The sequence below is a fragment of the Nicotiana sylvestris genome, chromosome 12 (genome assembly GCF_000393655.2).
Source record: "Nicotiana sylvestris chromosome 12, ASM39365v2, whole genome shotgun sequence".
Taxonomy (NCBI): domain Eukaryota; kingdom Viridiplantae; phylum Streptophyta; class Magnoliopsida; order Solanales; family Solanaceae; genus Nicotiana; species Nicotiana sylvestris.
In genome coordinates, this window is record NC_091068.1 from 12463715 (window position 1) to 12480707 (window position 16993).

The window sequence follows — 16993 nt, forward strand, 5'->3', positions numbered from 1 at the left end:
TTTTCCCTTAAGAATAGAGTACTGTAAAATTTACCTCTTTTGTAGCCATGTTCAAGCAGGGATTTGGACAATCATTCATACCATACTCTAGGAGCCTGCGTGAGTCCATAGAGAGCCTTGTCTAATTTGTACACATGATCAGGACATTCCTTGCTCTCAAACTTTGGCGGTTGTTTAACAAACACTTCTTCTTTTAGGTAGCCATTCAGGAAGGTACTTTTGACATCCATCTGATGAAGAGTGAATTCCATGTGTGCTGCAAAGGCTATGATGAGTCTTATTTCCTCTAGTCTTGCAACTGGAGCAAAGGTCTCATCATAATCTATACCCTCCTCTTGGCTGTAACCTTAGACCACCAGTCTTGCCTTATTTCTTGTAACTGTTCCATCTTCGTCAAGCTTGTTTCTAAAGACCCATTTTGTGCCAATTACTGATCTGTCCTTGGGTCTTGGAACTAGATGCCAAACTTTGCTTCTCTTGAACTAGTTGAGTTCATATTGCAATGCACTTACCCAATATGCATCCTGCAAAGCTTCAACAATATTTTTAGGTTAAATAAGAGATAGGAAAACATCAAAAGCACATAGATTCTTTAATTGTGATCTAGTTTTAACTTTAGAGGTTGGATTAGTAATTATGTTCTCAATGGGATGAGAACTTTAATACTTGTGAGGTTTCACAGCCAACTGATTTCTGCTTGATGTTTCTCCCATGTTTTGTTGATGAGGAACAGGGTCATGAACAGGTTCTTCTAGGGGATTGGTTTCAGTTCCCCTTTGATCTTTTCCCCCTAACAGGTTTCCTTGGATGAAAGAACCTGTTCCATCACATGTTCCTTCTTTTGGTGCCACTTTAGCTTGAGCTGAGACTTCACTCAAATCTTTTACCAGCCCAATAACTTCATCTTCATGTTCCTGTCTCTCAGAAAGAATATTTGTTTCATCAAAAACTACATATACACTTTTTTGTACACACAAAGTTCTTTTATTAAACACTTTATAAGCTTTGGTATGTGAAGAATATCCCAAGAATACTCCCTCATCACTTCTGGGATCAAACTTACCTAGGGAGTCCTTTCCATTATTGTGCACAAAGCACTTGAATCCAAATTCTCTAAGATGAGATATATTTGGTTTTCTCCCTTTAAGTAACTCATAGGGAGTCTTCTCTACAAAAGGTCTGGTCATGCATCTATTAATGATATAACATACAGTGTTTACAGCCTCTGCCCGGAAGCTATATGGCAGTTTACTAGAAAGAAGCATAGTCCTAGCCATAACTTCAAGAGCCATGTTCTTTCCTTCAACTACTCTATTTTGTTGAGGAGTCCTAGGGGCAGAGAAATTATGATCAATACCATGCTCATCACAAAAATCAGCAAACTTAGCATTTTCAAATTCAGTTCCATGATCAGACCTGTTTGAAGCAAGTTGATTACCTAGTTGTTTCTGAATTTTTCTAACAAAGGTAGTAAACATGTCAAATGCTTCATCCTTAGATGTTAAGAATAATACCTAGGTAAACCTAGAATAATCATCAACAAGTACCATCACATATTTCTTACCACCTCTTCTCAATGTTCTCATTGGACCATAGACATCCATATGAACCAGTTCCAACATCCTGGTTGTGCTTACCATTTTCTTGCTTTTATAGGATCATCTTACCTGCTTCCCCCTTGCACAGGACTCACAAACTTTATCTTTCTTGAACTTGATTTTAGGTAACCCTATCACCAGGTCCTTGGAGACTAATTTGTTGAGTTGATTCAGACATGCATGACCAAGTCTTTTGTGCCACAGGAGGGGATCATTGTCCAACACACTCAGGCACGCGAGTTCATTTTCTGAAAGAGTGGACAAGTCTACAATGTAAATATTGTTAACTCTTTTTCCCTGCAAAACAATCTTGTCAGTGGTAAGATTAATCACAAAGCATTTGGTAGAGGTAAAGGCTACAAGGTTACCTCTGTCACACAGTTGTGATACTCTGATTAGGCTATATTTCAAGCCATTTATCAAGTAGACATTCTCAATAGAATGTGAGTCTGTCTTACCTATCTTTCCAACCCCAATAATCTCACATTTCTTCCTATTTCCAAAGGAGACATTACCTCCTTTTAAGAGTGGCAGGAACCGGTTCTTGCTTCCAGTCATATGTTTTGAGTAGCCACTATCCATGTACCATATTTGACTACTTCCCGTCACTTGGACCTTCAAAATGAAATCTGGGGTTAGTCTTAGGAACCCAAACTAGTTTGGATCCCTTTCCATAGGCAAAAGGTTTAATTAAATTCCTTTTGTCCCACCCAGGCAGCCTAATTTCTCTTGAATAAATGTTTTGTTCTTTTGACTGGCCTTTTCTTTTAGGACCCCAAAAGAAAGTACCTCACTCTTCCTGAAAAACAAAATCTGCACACACTGTGGCAAGACTGGTCATTACAAGAGGGGGGTGTGATTTGTGTGGTACCTAATTTTCGCTTAACTGAACTATAGAAGGACCTGGTTCTTCTATGTGTTCCAACTACTACTGTTTGCGGAATAATAAATAAAGAAAATAAAGAACACAAAGATTTTTACGGGGAAAACACCTGGCTCAAAGGTGAAAAAACCACGACCTACTACTCAGTAGGATTTTCCTAAACTTCCACTATAGTCACTGAGCCAAAACATCATTTACAAAACTCTTTGTAAACCTAAGACTTAACTCTAATCCCGTTATGGCACACAATCTCAACTGTTGTGACAACTTCAAGTTAGCTCTAACTTGAACACTCTAGGTACCTAATACAATTGCTTCTATGAAAGATGAAAGGTACAATGTAAAATCACCTACTATAATTGAACTAGAATAAAAGATAGACACTTGGAACTAGTTCTTCTATCTCGTTCAACTAGCTTCAGTATTGCACACTCGAATAACACATAAATTGCTTGCAAAATCGCCTTGCTCTTTTGCTCTCAAATTAAGTTAAACTTCTGCTTATGTGCATTGCCTGTAAAAGAGAACAACACTAATATTTAATAGGTTAGTAATTAGAGATTGACTGGGAATCAAATGATACTCTTCTATCTCAGAAGAGTTCAAGGTGATCTCAAACTCTAACACTATCTTCTTCTTAAATTGTGTTCTCTTCATGTAAGGAGTCTTTCTGTCCTTATCCAATATGCAACCTTTTCGATCAGATCAGGAGATATTGCTTCTTGATAAGTTAGATTTATCTCCTTCACGTGCATTTGACATGTACAAGTTGATCAAAACTTCACCTGTTTTTGGGCCAATAGGTGTGTTGTTTGCTACCATTTTGTACTTGAATTTGCGACATACACAAATTAGTAATGCAGAAGGAAAGAAGAACAATACACAAAACTATTCAGATAGATAGCCAAAACCGTTAGCTCCCCGACAACGGCACCAAAAAGTGATCGGAGCCAACCCTACACCACTACAAATGGCGAGAGCGGTCGAAGCACCTTTTACCCGAGATGGTCGGGATCGAATCCACATGGAGCTAGAATTGGGAATTGGATTCCTATCTAAACTAGAAATGCGTAGTGCTCTTAATTACTCTTCCAATCATCTTTTGGGTGGTTATCACTTCTAATATTTATGCTAATAATAAGTTAAATTAAACTAAGAATGATTGCTTGTAAGGTTTTCTAAATAGTTAAAAAGGCACTAGAGAAGTGACTTTATCCTAGGTGAATACTTGACGGGATCTAAAGCCTAAGGCAAAGAAGTTATGTTGGGGATTGCGATATAGCCAATGCACGGAATTACTCACTCAATACCTCTCGGTAGCTTGAGTGACTTTGCCCTAATTGACTTTCTCAAGACCATTTGGGTGTCAAAATTGTGCAAGCAATATAGGCTCAAGTCGGGTATTACTATCTCTAGGTTTAACCCTTTAATTGGGGCTATTAATCTCTTGATTACACCCCAATTCCTTGTTGGACTAATTTTCCTAGACTCAAGCTCTCTTCCTCAAGAAGAACCCAGTCAAATAGGCAGAAATTAGTATTTGCAACCACTAATTCAACATGGAAAATACAAATCTGTCCAAATATCAACTACCCATAAACATCTAAGCCTTATATCAAAAGGCCCATCAAATACCCACACTAGGATTGAGCCACAACCCTAGCTAATGAGTATAGGCACTCATAATAATGGAAGAAAATAGAGAAATAGATGAAGAATAACCCATATGATTTAATTACAAATTAAGATAAAGAAGATTCAGTGTTAATCTAGCTACAAATTACTCAAAATGGACATAAAATGTCGTTCACGTGCTCTGGTCTCTCATAGATTACAAAAGATACCCTAAAAATGTGAAAAGAAAGTATTTATACTAGGCTAAATTTTCTGGACAAAAATACCCCTAACAAGGTACTGCGGTCCGCATAAAATGCACCGCGTACCGCGATGAGGCTTCTTAGCATGATTATACATTCTCTGAATCTGTCCATCACGGGCCATAAAAAATGCATCATGGTCGTGGTGGCTTCAACTGTCGTCCGCACAAAAAGGACTGCGGACCGCATTGGCTTCCAATAGTTGAAATCCCAACTCTCTGAATCTCTGCATCGCGGACCACATAAACTCGATTGCGGCCGCAGTGAGGCTACTACTGTCCGCACAAAATGGTTTGCGGTTGCAGTGCTTGAGCTTCCAAAGTTGCACTTCTCTTAATCTCCTCACCGTGGACTGCACTGAATGGATTGCGGTCGCAGTGGGTCTATTGCAACTGTGCTTTGACTTGTTCTTGGTACTTGTGCATGCTTCACTCTTTTTTGAGTTGGTTTTGACTAATTATCACCTTTTTGACCAAACCCTGCAAACAAGTACAACATGTAAGCCTTTGGGACTATTTTGTATACATTTTAATCAAAACTCAATTAAAAAGGAGTGTGGATGTAAGGTTACGCAGCGATTTGATGGTTTTCAGAACAACTCTAGGCACGTTCAATGACAAATGTATGTTTAAGTATGGGAGGATGTAACAACCCGACTGGTCGTTTTGAGAATTTTCACTTTGCTCACCAGTTTTCGGGCATGACTAGTCTCGTGTGATGTATTATGACTTATGTACATGGTCGATTTTAGTTTTCAGGATAATCAGAATTGATTTGGAAGAACAATTCTCATTTTGAAGCTTTAAATTTGGAAGGTTTGACCAAGTTTTGACTTTTTTAGTATTTGATCTCGGATTTGGATTTTTATGATTTGGTTAGCTCCGCCGGGTGATTTTGGACTTAGCATCGCGTCCGGATTGTGATTTGAAGATCCGTAGTAGAATTTGGCTTGAAATGGCTAACGTGGAAATTTTGGAAAGTTTGACCGGGGGTGGACTTTTTGATATCGGGGTTGGATTTTGATTCCGAAAGTTGGAGCAGGACCATAATGTCAAATGTGACTTGTATGCAAAATTTGAGGACAATCGGACGTGATCTGATAGGTTTCGACATCGGTTGTGGAAGTTAAAGTTTAAAAGTTCATTGATTTTGAATTGAGGTATGATTCATGTTTTTAGCGTTGTTTGATGTGATTTGAGGCCTCCACTAAGTCCATGATATGTTTTGAGACTTGTTGGTATGTTCGGGCGGGGTCCCGAGGGGTTCAGGTGAGTTTCGGGGTGGTTTCGGACCATTTCTAGGCCATTTCTAGTTGTTGGTTTTTGGCTTCACGGGTATACAACGTGTTAGCATAGATATGGCCGCATTAGCATAGAGAAAATTTGGAAAAATGGAGCTGTGCTACGCGATTGCATAAGTTTTCTCGCAATCGCATAGAGTAAAATCTCTGTTGCACTAACCCGATTTTGGAAGCCTATATCTCACAATCTATAAGGAATTTGAAGATGATCCAAAAACGAAAATTGTACAACATGATGTCTAGTTTTCAGAAAGTTAAAACAATTGTAATTTGGAATTTTTTACAAAACATTATGACCATTATACTCTAGGCTGTTCGGAAGAGTTGGAGAAGGCTATTGGAAAATTTTGTTCTACGCGATCGCGGAGGAATGGCCGCGATCGCATAGGGTAAAAGAAGGGCTGGAAAACTTTGTGCTTCGCTATCACATTAGTTTGTCTTTGATAGCATAGGGTAAATGCCTGGACAAATTATAAAGTACTCTATTTCGAGGGTTTCAGCCATTTTTGCATTTTTGGAGCTATGGAGCTCGGATTGAGGCAATGTTTGAAGGGATTTTTAGAGAATTGATTGGAGTAAGTTTTCTTCACTCAAATTTGGTTAAATCCCATGATTATGTCTTGATTCTTATCATTTAATTGAGAATTTGGGGTGAAAATTTGGGAAAATGGAAGAAAATTTGGAGAGTTGATTTTGGGGATTTGGATGGCCATTTGATGTCGTATTTTGGTGAATTTGATATGGGTAGACTCATGAGCGAATGGGCTTTCCAATTTTGTGATTTTTATCGGACTCTGAGGCATGGGCCCGGGGCCGGATTTGAGCTAATTTTGGGATTTTTGAGTTGATTTGATTATTTTTCGCTTGGGCTTTGTTCCTTTAGCGTATATTGATGATAATATAGTGATTTTGGTTAGATTTGGCGCATTTGGAGGCCGAGTCGAGAGGCAAGGGCATCGCGGGCTAGAGGTTGGAACTATTTGAGATAAGTAATGATTGGAAATATTGTCCTGAGGGTATGAAACCCCATATTTCACATCGTTGTGCTACTTTGAGGTGACACACACGCTAGATGTTGAGCGTAGGGGTGTGCACCATTCGGGATTGTTACTTGGTCCGTCCCGTACGACTATTAAGTCGTGTATTTGATTAAAAACTATTTGATACTATTGTGTGTTGGAAAGTATTTTTATGTTTTCAGTTGAATGCCATATTTAGGCCTCATGCCAATTGTTTGGACCCTTAGGGGCTTTTTTACTACTATTCCTCACTGTTTAGACTTAATATTTGTACTCAGTCATATGTGTTTTACTGATTTCATAACTCAACCTTATTTACTGAGTTTTGATGCTATAAATGATATTTTGGGCTGAACGCCCTATTTTATTGATAGTCCGAGTGGTTTGTGAGGTTGATGGATGAGAGTGACCGAGGGCTTGATTGTAAGGTTGTTGACTGAGAGAGGCTGAGGGCCTGATTGTGAGATTGATGACTGAGAGAGAGGGTGAGGTCCTGGTTGTGAGGATTATATATATATGGATCGGGCTGCACGCCGCAGCGATATGGCGCTTGGGCTATAGGATCCCCTCCGGAGTCTGCACACCCTCAGTGAGCGCAGTCGATTATATATATGAATCGGGCTGCACGCTGCAGCGATATACAGATCGGGCTGCACATCGGAGCGGTTATTATATGGTACCTATTGAGCGTGAGTGCTGATTGATGAGAGTTGAGTCATGAGGTACTGAGAGGCTTGCCCGAGGGTCTATGTATACATGAATACGAGTGAAGCTTTGCCTGAGAGGCTTGTTTTATGAAAATATTATTTTCGCTCATCTTTATACTTAGCCTCTATTGAAAATGCTAAAATGTTTTGAACAACTTTCATTGATACTGGATTTTTTACGAGATGTTTGGAATTAAATTACTGATTTGGTTTTTGGTTATTTCCACCGAGATTTTCATGTTACGTGATGTATATGAATGACCGAGAGGTTTACCAGAAGGGCTATTTATAAATTATTTTTCCCGAGGGACCAATTATGATTTGAAACTGTTAGAAAGTTGTTTTTTCAAAGGATGTTACTGAAATTGGAGCTTAACAAGATGTTTTAATTTGTATCCTCTTTTGGAAACATACTGTACCCACTGTGGTGCTATGACGTGGATTACGTGACTTCTTATTGCTCAGTCGTTATTTACTTTTATTACTTACTGAGTTGGCATACTCACATTACTCCTTGCACCTTGTGTGCAGATTCAAGTATTTCTGAGCTCGGTGGCAGGTTCGTCGGAGTTAGCAAGGTAGCTGTTTGGCGATCGCAGCCCTGCTTTTCTCCCTCCTTATCCTCCCTTAGTGTATTCTTGTGATTTTTTCGGCCATATTAGTCTTGATGTTGTTAGACAGTTGTAGTAGATGCTCATGACTAATGACACCCTGATGTCGGGTTTTCTTTCCGCACATTTGGTTGTTTTTAAACACTATATAAATGTTTGTTGTTAAATAGATTTGATTTTGTCCTAAGAAAGGAGAATATTGATTAGCTTTAGGTTTGTGTCGATTGGCCTAGTTCCATGATAGGCGCCATCACGACCGGTTTGGTTTTGGGGTCATGACAAATAGATGGGAAGGAGAAAGGCAAGGCTACAGATGCCGTGCAGCTACCTTGCTAACTCGGAATGCTCTGAAGATAAAGAATAGCTCTCACTCGGATGCTCTGGCACCTGGATCTCCACACAATGTGCCGGGAATAACGTGAGTACGCCGACTCAGTAAGTAACAATTATAAATAAAGGCTAAGTGTAGTGGCGAGCATTTAAAAATCATATACATCTCATAAAATAGGATCTCAAAAGAAATAACAAAGTCAATTCAGTAATTAAATTTTCGAACAATTCATAAAACTCCACTTCCAGTAAAAGTTATTTAAAACATTTGTTCAATATTTTCCAATAGAGGCTTAGTATAAAAGAAGAGTGAAAATAGTAATTTCATAAAACAAGACCCTTGGGAGAAGTATCACTCATATATCTATATATAGCCCATCAGGCAAGCCTCTCAGTCACTCGTGACCTAGTTCTAATCAATCAACACTCACACTCAACACTCCCGCTTAATAGATATCTCATAATGACCGCTGCGACATTCAACCCGATCTATATATAGTCGATTGTGCTCACTGGGGTTGTACAGTCTCTTGAGGGGCTCCTACAGCCCAATCGCTATATTGCTGCGGCGTGCAACACGATCCATATACATATACATATACATACATACATACATACATACAATATATATATATATATATATATATATATATATATATATATATATATATATATATATATATACACACTCCATTGAGGGTCCAAACTGTACATCGCAAGGCCCCAAACATGGCATTCAGCCAAAGTTAACAGAATTATTTCTAAACACATAGATTTCATATAGAGTTTATCAAAATATGCAACTCTACAGTTTCCATGGGACGGACCAAGTCACAATCCCTACCGGTGCACTCCCACACGCCTGTCACCTAGCATGTGCGTACCTTGTTTATCAAATATAGTATGAAATTCCAGGGTTTCATACCCTCAGATCTAGATTTACAATCGTTACTTACTTCAAACCGGGTGAAAATCTACTCTGCAATGCCCTTCCCTCTTGACTCGGCCTCAAAATGCTCCATATCTAACCAAAATCAGTATCACAACATTAATACATGCTAAAGGAACAAAGTCCATAAAAAAAATTATCAAATTAAACTCAAAATCCCGAATTTGCTCAAACCCGGCCCCCGGGCCCACGTCTCGGAATCCGATAAAAATCACAAAACTAGAAAGTCTATTCGCTCACGAGTCTACTCATATCAAATTCACCAAAATCTAACATCAAATGGTCATCCAAATCCCCAAAATCAACTCTCTAAATTTTCTTCCATTTTTTCCCAATTTTCACCCCGAATCCCCAAATTAAATGATAAAAATCAAGACATAATCATGGACTTTAACCAAATTTTAGTGTAGAACACTTACCTCAATCAATCCTCTAAAACTCCCCTCCAAAATTGCCTTCTACCGAGCTTTCTAATGAATTTTGAAATTATGGACCAAAACCCTCGTTTTTGAACTTAAACATTCTGCACAGACGTTCGCGAAGCACAAGCTTCCTCAGGCCAACATTCCCTTCTTCGCAAATGCGAACACCTCTTGCGAACATGAAGATTTACCGAACCTCCTCATCGCGAATGCGACCTCACCCTCGCGAACACGTAGGCCAAAATAATTGGGTCCCCAGTTGTCTCTTCTCTTCTTCACGAACGTGTTACTCATCTCACGTTCGCGATGCACTCTTCTCCTAACCCTTCGCGAACGCGTCCCATACTTTGTGAATGCGAAGATCAATTCTTCCTCAATCTCCAGATACTCTTCACGAGCGCATACCTGCCTCGCGAACGTGTAAAAGGAAACCAGCAACAGCAAAAACCAACAGATCAGCTCACTCTCAATGGCCATAATTGGTCCGTTAACAACCCGAAACTCACCGGAGGCCCTTGGGACCTCAACCAAATATGCCAACACGTCCCATAATATCATTCAAACTTAGTTGAGCCTTTGAATCACTCAAACAACACCAAAATACCAATTCAACCTCAGATTCAAGCCTAAGAACTTAGAAACTTTCAAATTTCACAAACAACGCAGTAACCTATCAAATCACCTCCGAATGACATAAAATTTTGCACACACATCACAAATGACACTACGAACCTACTCTAATTTCAAGAAATTCCATTCTGACCCCAATATTAAGATTTCCACTACCGACCGGAAACTCTAAATTTCAAATTTTGCCAATTCAAGCCTAATTCTACCACAGACCTCCAAATTACATTCAGAACATGCTACTAAGTCCAAAATTACCTAACGAAGTTATCCAAATCATCATAATTCACATCCGAGACCTACTACACATAAGTCAACATCCAATTGACTTTTCCAACTTGAGCTTCTAAATAAGAGACTAAAAGTCTAATTTTACTCTATAACCACACCAAACATAGAACAATCAACACGATGCAATGAAATATAGCTGAACACACATAAAGAAGCAGAAATAGGGGAAATAGGACTGTAACTCATGGAACGACCAGCCAGGTCGTTACATCATCCCCTTTTTAAACAAATGTTCATCCTTGAACGAGTCAAGAAACATACTTGGAGCCTAAAATAGGTGAGGATATCTGGTCCGCATCTCTCGCTCGATCTCCCAGGTACCCTCATCCACCGGCCGATCTCTCTACTGTACTTCCACTGAAGCTATATCCTTTGATCTCAACTTTCGGACTTGCCGCTCCAAAATAGCCACTGGCTCCACATCATAAGTCAAATTACCATCTAACTGAACCGTGCTAAAATCCAAAACATGAGACGGATCGCCAATATACTTCCGGAGCATAGAAACATGAAATATCATATGCACACTCGATAAGCTAGGTGGTAAGGAAAGCTCATATGCCACCTCCCCAATCCTCCAAAGTTCCTCAAAAGGCTCAATGAACCGAGCACTCAATTTATCTTTCTTCCCAAATATCATAACACCCTTCATAGGTGAAACCTTCAGTAGAACCTTCTCCCCAACCATATAAGACACATCTCGAACCTTCCTGTTAGCATAACTCTTTTGTCTTGACTGCGCCGTATGAAGCCGCTCCTGAATCACTTTCACCTTGTCCAAATCATCATGTACCAAGTCTGTACCCAAAAGAATGGCCTCGCCCGACTTAAACAATTATACTAGAGATCTACATCGTATCCCATATAAAGACTCATATGGATCCATCTGAATACTCGGCTGATAACTGTTGTTATATGTGATGTGCCGGAGAATTTCGGAACATTTAATGCAAATTGCTTAGATTTTAGCTTATTTTAGATGCAATTATCTTTTATACTTATGTAATTTTAGTGTTTTTGCAGTGCATGAGGTTTACAAACTTAAGAGCATGGAAATAAAATCAAAAAGCCACAAAAAGACAAGAAAAGAGCAAAATGCATCGCAAATGTGGATATGTTATCGCAAACCCAACATGCGGATCGCAGAATGCTCCAGGGAATCACAAACCACAACAGATTTTTGGGGAAAGTCCAGTTCAAGAAATGCGGTCCAGTATGCGATTGCATAACCTGTTTGCGAGCTGCATAATGGACCACAAACTCGTCATGAAGGTTGCTGAAGGTGGAAATGCGACGCAAAATGCGATCGCATATCTACAATGCAGACCGCGAAACATGAATGCGATGAAGCCTTGGAAACTAGGGTTTGAAGATGCGATGGCTATGTGAAGAATGCGGACCACATGTCTGTTATACGACAGATATGCGGTCGCATATTTAACCGAAAAGGGTATTTTTGTCCAAATTTTATCCCGAGTTTTGACCCACTATAAATAGATTTATTGGGGTTTTGTGGGGGCATCTTGTCTGATTTTGGGAGATATAATACATGGCTTTAATATTCCTCTCTTTTGGAAGCTTTTGGGTTAAGAATCTTGCACTTTGTAAGCTTTATGGCATTAAATATTCTCATCCTTTTGTATTCTAATATGTGTAGCTAAATTTAAATACTAAGGTTGTGGACCCTAAACGGGTGTTATGTTAATGGGTGTTTAACATTGAATATAGGTATAATGGTTGGTTGATATTTATTTACTTCTCATTCTTCATTTATTGTTGGTGGTTGCAAACATTAACAAGTGCCATTAAATTCTTACTTTGCTTGGGAAAGTGAGTTAGAATTTGGTAGAAGTAAATATCAATGGCTCAAGACTTTAAACCTTGTTTAATATAATCGCTTAGGAATAAGTGGGTTTTATTTGGCATATAGTGATTGTTCTTAATTGCAACTCTTTTATATTTGGAATAATCATAAAGAGGAAATACTGCCCAACTATTGGAAAATATTGGGTAGTCATTTAGAAATCATTTTCATATCAAAAGAACCTTCCATTAGAAATATATCATATTAACACCGATAACATTACACTTCATTGAAGGGGACACAACCTTGGTTTCTTTTATCTAATTATTTACAATTCTCAATATCACAATTAGTTATTTCTTCAAACCAAACTCAATTCATACTCTTGTTACCATTAATCGAATAGAATTACGACTTTAGTTATGTAACACACTTTTTGAGTAACCTTTTCACACCTATTCCCTGTGGGATTCAACCCCAACCTTGTTGGGTTATTATATATGACACCGACCACCTTACACTACTTAATTAAAGTGTAATTTGAGCGTATCAAATTTTGGCATCGTTGCCAGGGAATACAGTTTTGAAATTACTAATTAGTGTGTGCTTTATTTTACGTCTTTTTCTATTCCATCACACTTTGCTTGTTTTGCTTGGTGTTGATAGGAAAACATGGTCGAATATGAAGAAGAAATGGAGGCAAAAATAGAAGAAAATCCTTTTGCGGACATAGAAGAGTACATTAAGGATACAAATGCTATTGTACCTCCGGCCGCTGGGGCTGCAACTTCCAAGGTGGAACATGGTCTAATCCTTATGCTCAAAGCGGAGTGGTTTGTTTGGAAATCCTCTGATGATGATCTGACGCAACATCTTAGAAACTTCTTGGGTGTGTGTGCGATTCACAAGTAAAACAACGTCTCTGCTGATGCCCTAAGGTTGAGGTGCTTCAAGTACTCACTAGCAGGGGACGCAATGAAATGACTTCAAAATCTGCCACCAAACTCCATTCATTCTTGTCCCGAACTTGTCCGAGCATTCTTAGCTAAATGGTTCCCGCAAAGTAAGAAATCTGAGCTTTGGGATAAAATCTTCTTTTTCAAGCAAGTACCGGGAGAACATCTACATGAGGCATAGGATCGATTCAAGTTGTATTTGGTGAGATCTCCTAATCATGGTTTTTCAGATTCCATCTTTTTGGAGAAATTCTACATGGGTTTAGATCCGATGAACCAATCTATAGCCAAGAATGCAGCTGACGGATATTTTATGGACAAGACATTCACAAGGATCATACAAATCCTTGACAAAATGGCACAACATAATCAAGCTTGGCATTCCGAGGTGGTGGAATTGCATATGGTTATCCTTCCTTGACCATCCTAATTAATGAGAATCAAGAGAGAGATCAAGTGATCGTAGGGCTTGCCATAAATGTCAATGTGTTGAAAAAAATGTTCACGGAAAGCCAAACAAACAAGGTGAATGTGGTAGAGGATGTGAAACCCATAGCAAATGAAAATTTTGAGGAAGCAAACTACATCAACAACTCTCAAGGAGGGTATCAAAGGAAACAATACCAAGGTCAAGGAAAAGGTAAAAGAGACATCAAAAAATCTTCCACCTATTCCTAGACCTCCTCCTCCTGCGACGACCCGACCCGTCGTCTCATGAGTTACCGCTCCAACAACAACAACAACAACGACCCAGTATAATCCCACAAGTGGGGTCTGGGGAGGGTAATATGTACGCAGACCTTACCTCTACCCCAAAGGGTAGAGAGGCTGTTTCCAGGAGACCCTCGGCTCAAAAAAGCAATAGGAGATGATATATTAGTATCATAAAAATGCGTAATAAAAATAACAAAAATATATAAGAGATATGAAATATGAAATACAGAATACGAAATATGAAATACGAAATAGATGGTTGGTATAGTACAACTAGAAGGTAAAGCCCTGCATTAATAGACGACCAATGACATTCCTAGTCTAACTCCTAACTGGATAGTCTCACTCTATTATGCTGTAGAAATATTCACACTCTCCCCTAACCTACAACCTTAATGCTCGACCTCCATAATTCCCTATCTAGGGCCATGTCCTCAGTAATCCTAAGTCGCGCCATGTCCTGTCTGATCACCTCTCCCCAATACTTCTTAGGTCTTCCTCTACCTCTCCGCGTGCCCACTACAGCCAGTCGCTCACACCTCCTCACCGGTGCATCAGTGCTCCTCCTCTGAATGTGCCCGAACCATCTGAGTCTTACTTCCCGCATCTTGTCCTCCATGGGGGCCACACCCACCTTCTCTCGAATATCTTCATTCCTAATCTTATCCATCCTTGTATGCCCGCACATCCACCTCAACATCCTCATCTCTGCTACTTTCATCTTCTGGATGTGTGAGTTCTTTACCGGCCAACATTCAGTTCCATACAACATGGCAGGCCTAACCACTGCTCTATAAAACTTACCTTTTAGTAACGGTGGCACTTTCTTGTCACACAAGACTCCCGATGCTAACCTCCACTTCATCCACCCCACCCCTATACGGTGTGTGACATCCTCGTCAATCTCCCCGATCCCCTAAATAACCGATCCAAGGTACTTGAAACTACCTTTCTTGGGAATGACTTGAGAGTCAAGCCTCACTTCAACTCCCGCTTCCGTCGGCTCAACTCCAAATTTGCACTCGAGGTATTCCGTCTTCGTCCTACTCAACTTGAAACCTTTAGACTCAAGAGCATGTCTCCAAATCTCTAGCCTCTCGTTGACGCCGCCTCTTGTCTCGTCAATTAGAATAATGTCATCAGCAAATAGCATGCACCATGGAACCTCCCCTTGAATATGATGAGTCAGTGCATCCATCACCAGGGCAAATAGGAATGGGCTGAGCGCAGACCCTTGGTGCAACCCCGTAATAACTGGAAAGTGTTCAGAGTCGCCTCCTACTGTCCTAACCCGAGTCTTAGCTCCATCATACATGTCTTTAATCACCCTAATATAGTTACTCGGGACCCCTTTATCCTCTAAGCAGCTCCATAAGACCTTCCTAGGAACCTTATCGTACGCTTTCTCCAGATCAATAAACACCATGTGGAGATCCTTCTTCTTATCTCTGTACTGTTCCACCATCCTCCTAATAAGGTGGATAGCTTCTGTGGTAGATCGTCCCGGCATGAACCCGAACTGGTTGTCTGAAATAGACACCGTCCTTCGCACTCTCATTTCTACCACTCTCTCCCAAACTTTCATGGTATGACTTAGTAATTTGATGCCCCTATAGTTGTTACAGCTCTGGACATCACCTTTGTTCTTATACAACGGGACCATTGTACTCCACCTCCACTCTTCAGGCATTCTATTAGTCTTGAATATAACACTAAACAATGCAGTAAGCCATTCCAAGCCTGCTTGACCCACACACCTCCACAGTTCAACCGGAATCTCGTCTGGCCCGGTAGCTCTGCCCCTTCTCATCTTACGCATTGCCTCCATGACTTCATCGATCTCAATGTTCCTACAATTACTTATTTCATGGTGACTGTCGGCATTCCTCGATTCCCCAAGTATAATATCCTGATCCCCTTCTTCACTTAGAAATTTATGAAAGTAGGTCTGCCACCTCCTCTTAATCTGGTCATCTCCCATCAAAACTTTGCCGTCATCATCTTTTATGCACCTCACTTGGTCCAGATCCTGAGTTGTCCTCTCTCTCGCCTTAGCGAGTCGGAATAACTTCTTCTCCCCACCTTTGTTCCTTAGTTCCTCATACAGACGAGCAAAAGCTGTCGTCTTAGCCTCCGTCACTGCCATCTTCGCCTCCTTCCTAGCTACCTTATACCTTTGACTGTTCTCTCTCTTCTCCTCCTCGTCAGTGCTCCCTACTAACCTTAGGTAAGCCGCCTTCTTTGCTTCCACTTTACCTTGGACAACTGCATTCCACCACCAATCTCCTTTGTGTCCACCATAGTGTCCCGTAGATATCCCTAACACCTCTCTCGCCGCCTTTCTTATACAGTCCGCAGTCGTCGACCACATTGTGTTTGCGTCCCCACTACTTCTCCAAGCTCCCATTGCCGATAACCTTCCTTCCAACTCTTTAGCTTTATCCTTAGTTAAGGCGCCCCACCTAATCCTGGGGCGTCCTTGTACTGACCTCTTCTTCCTCCTTATCCTAATACAAATGTCCATCACCAAAAGCCTATGCTGCGTTGAGAGGGTCTCACCTGGGATAACCTTGCAGTCCTCGCACAACCTTCTGTCGCATCTCCTGAGGAGGAGATAGTCAATCTGAGTCTTCGCCACCGAACTTTGGTAAGTAACCAAATGTTCATCCCGCTTCGTAAAACTCGAGTTTGCAATGACTAGATCGAAAGCCTTGGCAAAGTCCAACAGCGCAATGCCCCCTCCGTTCCGCTCTCCGAAACCAAATCCGCCATGCACCTCAGTGTACCCACCTGCAGATAACCCAATATGACCATTTAAATCTCCTCCTATGAATAACCTCTCGGAAGGCGGTATACTACGAACAATCTCATCCAACCCCTCCCAAAATTGCCTTTTAATATCCTC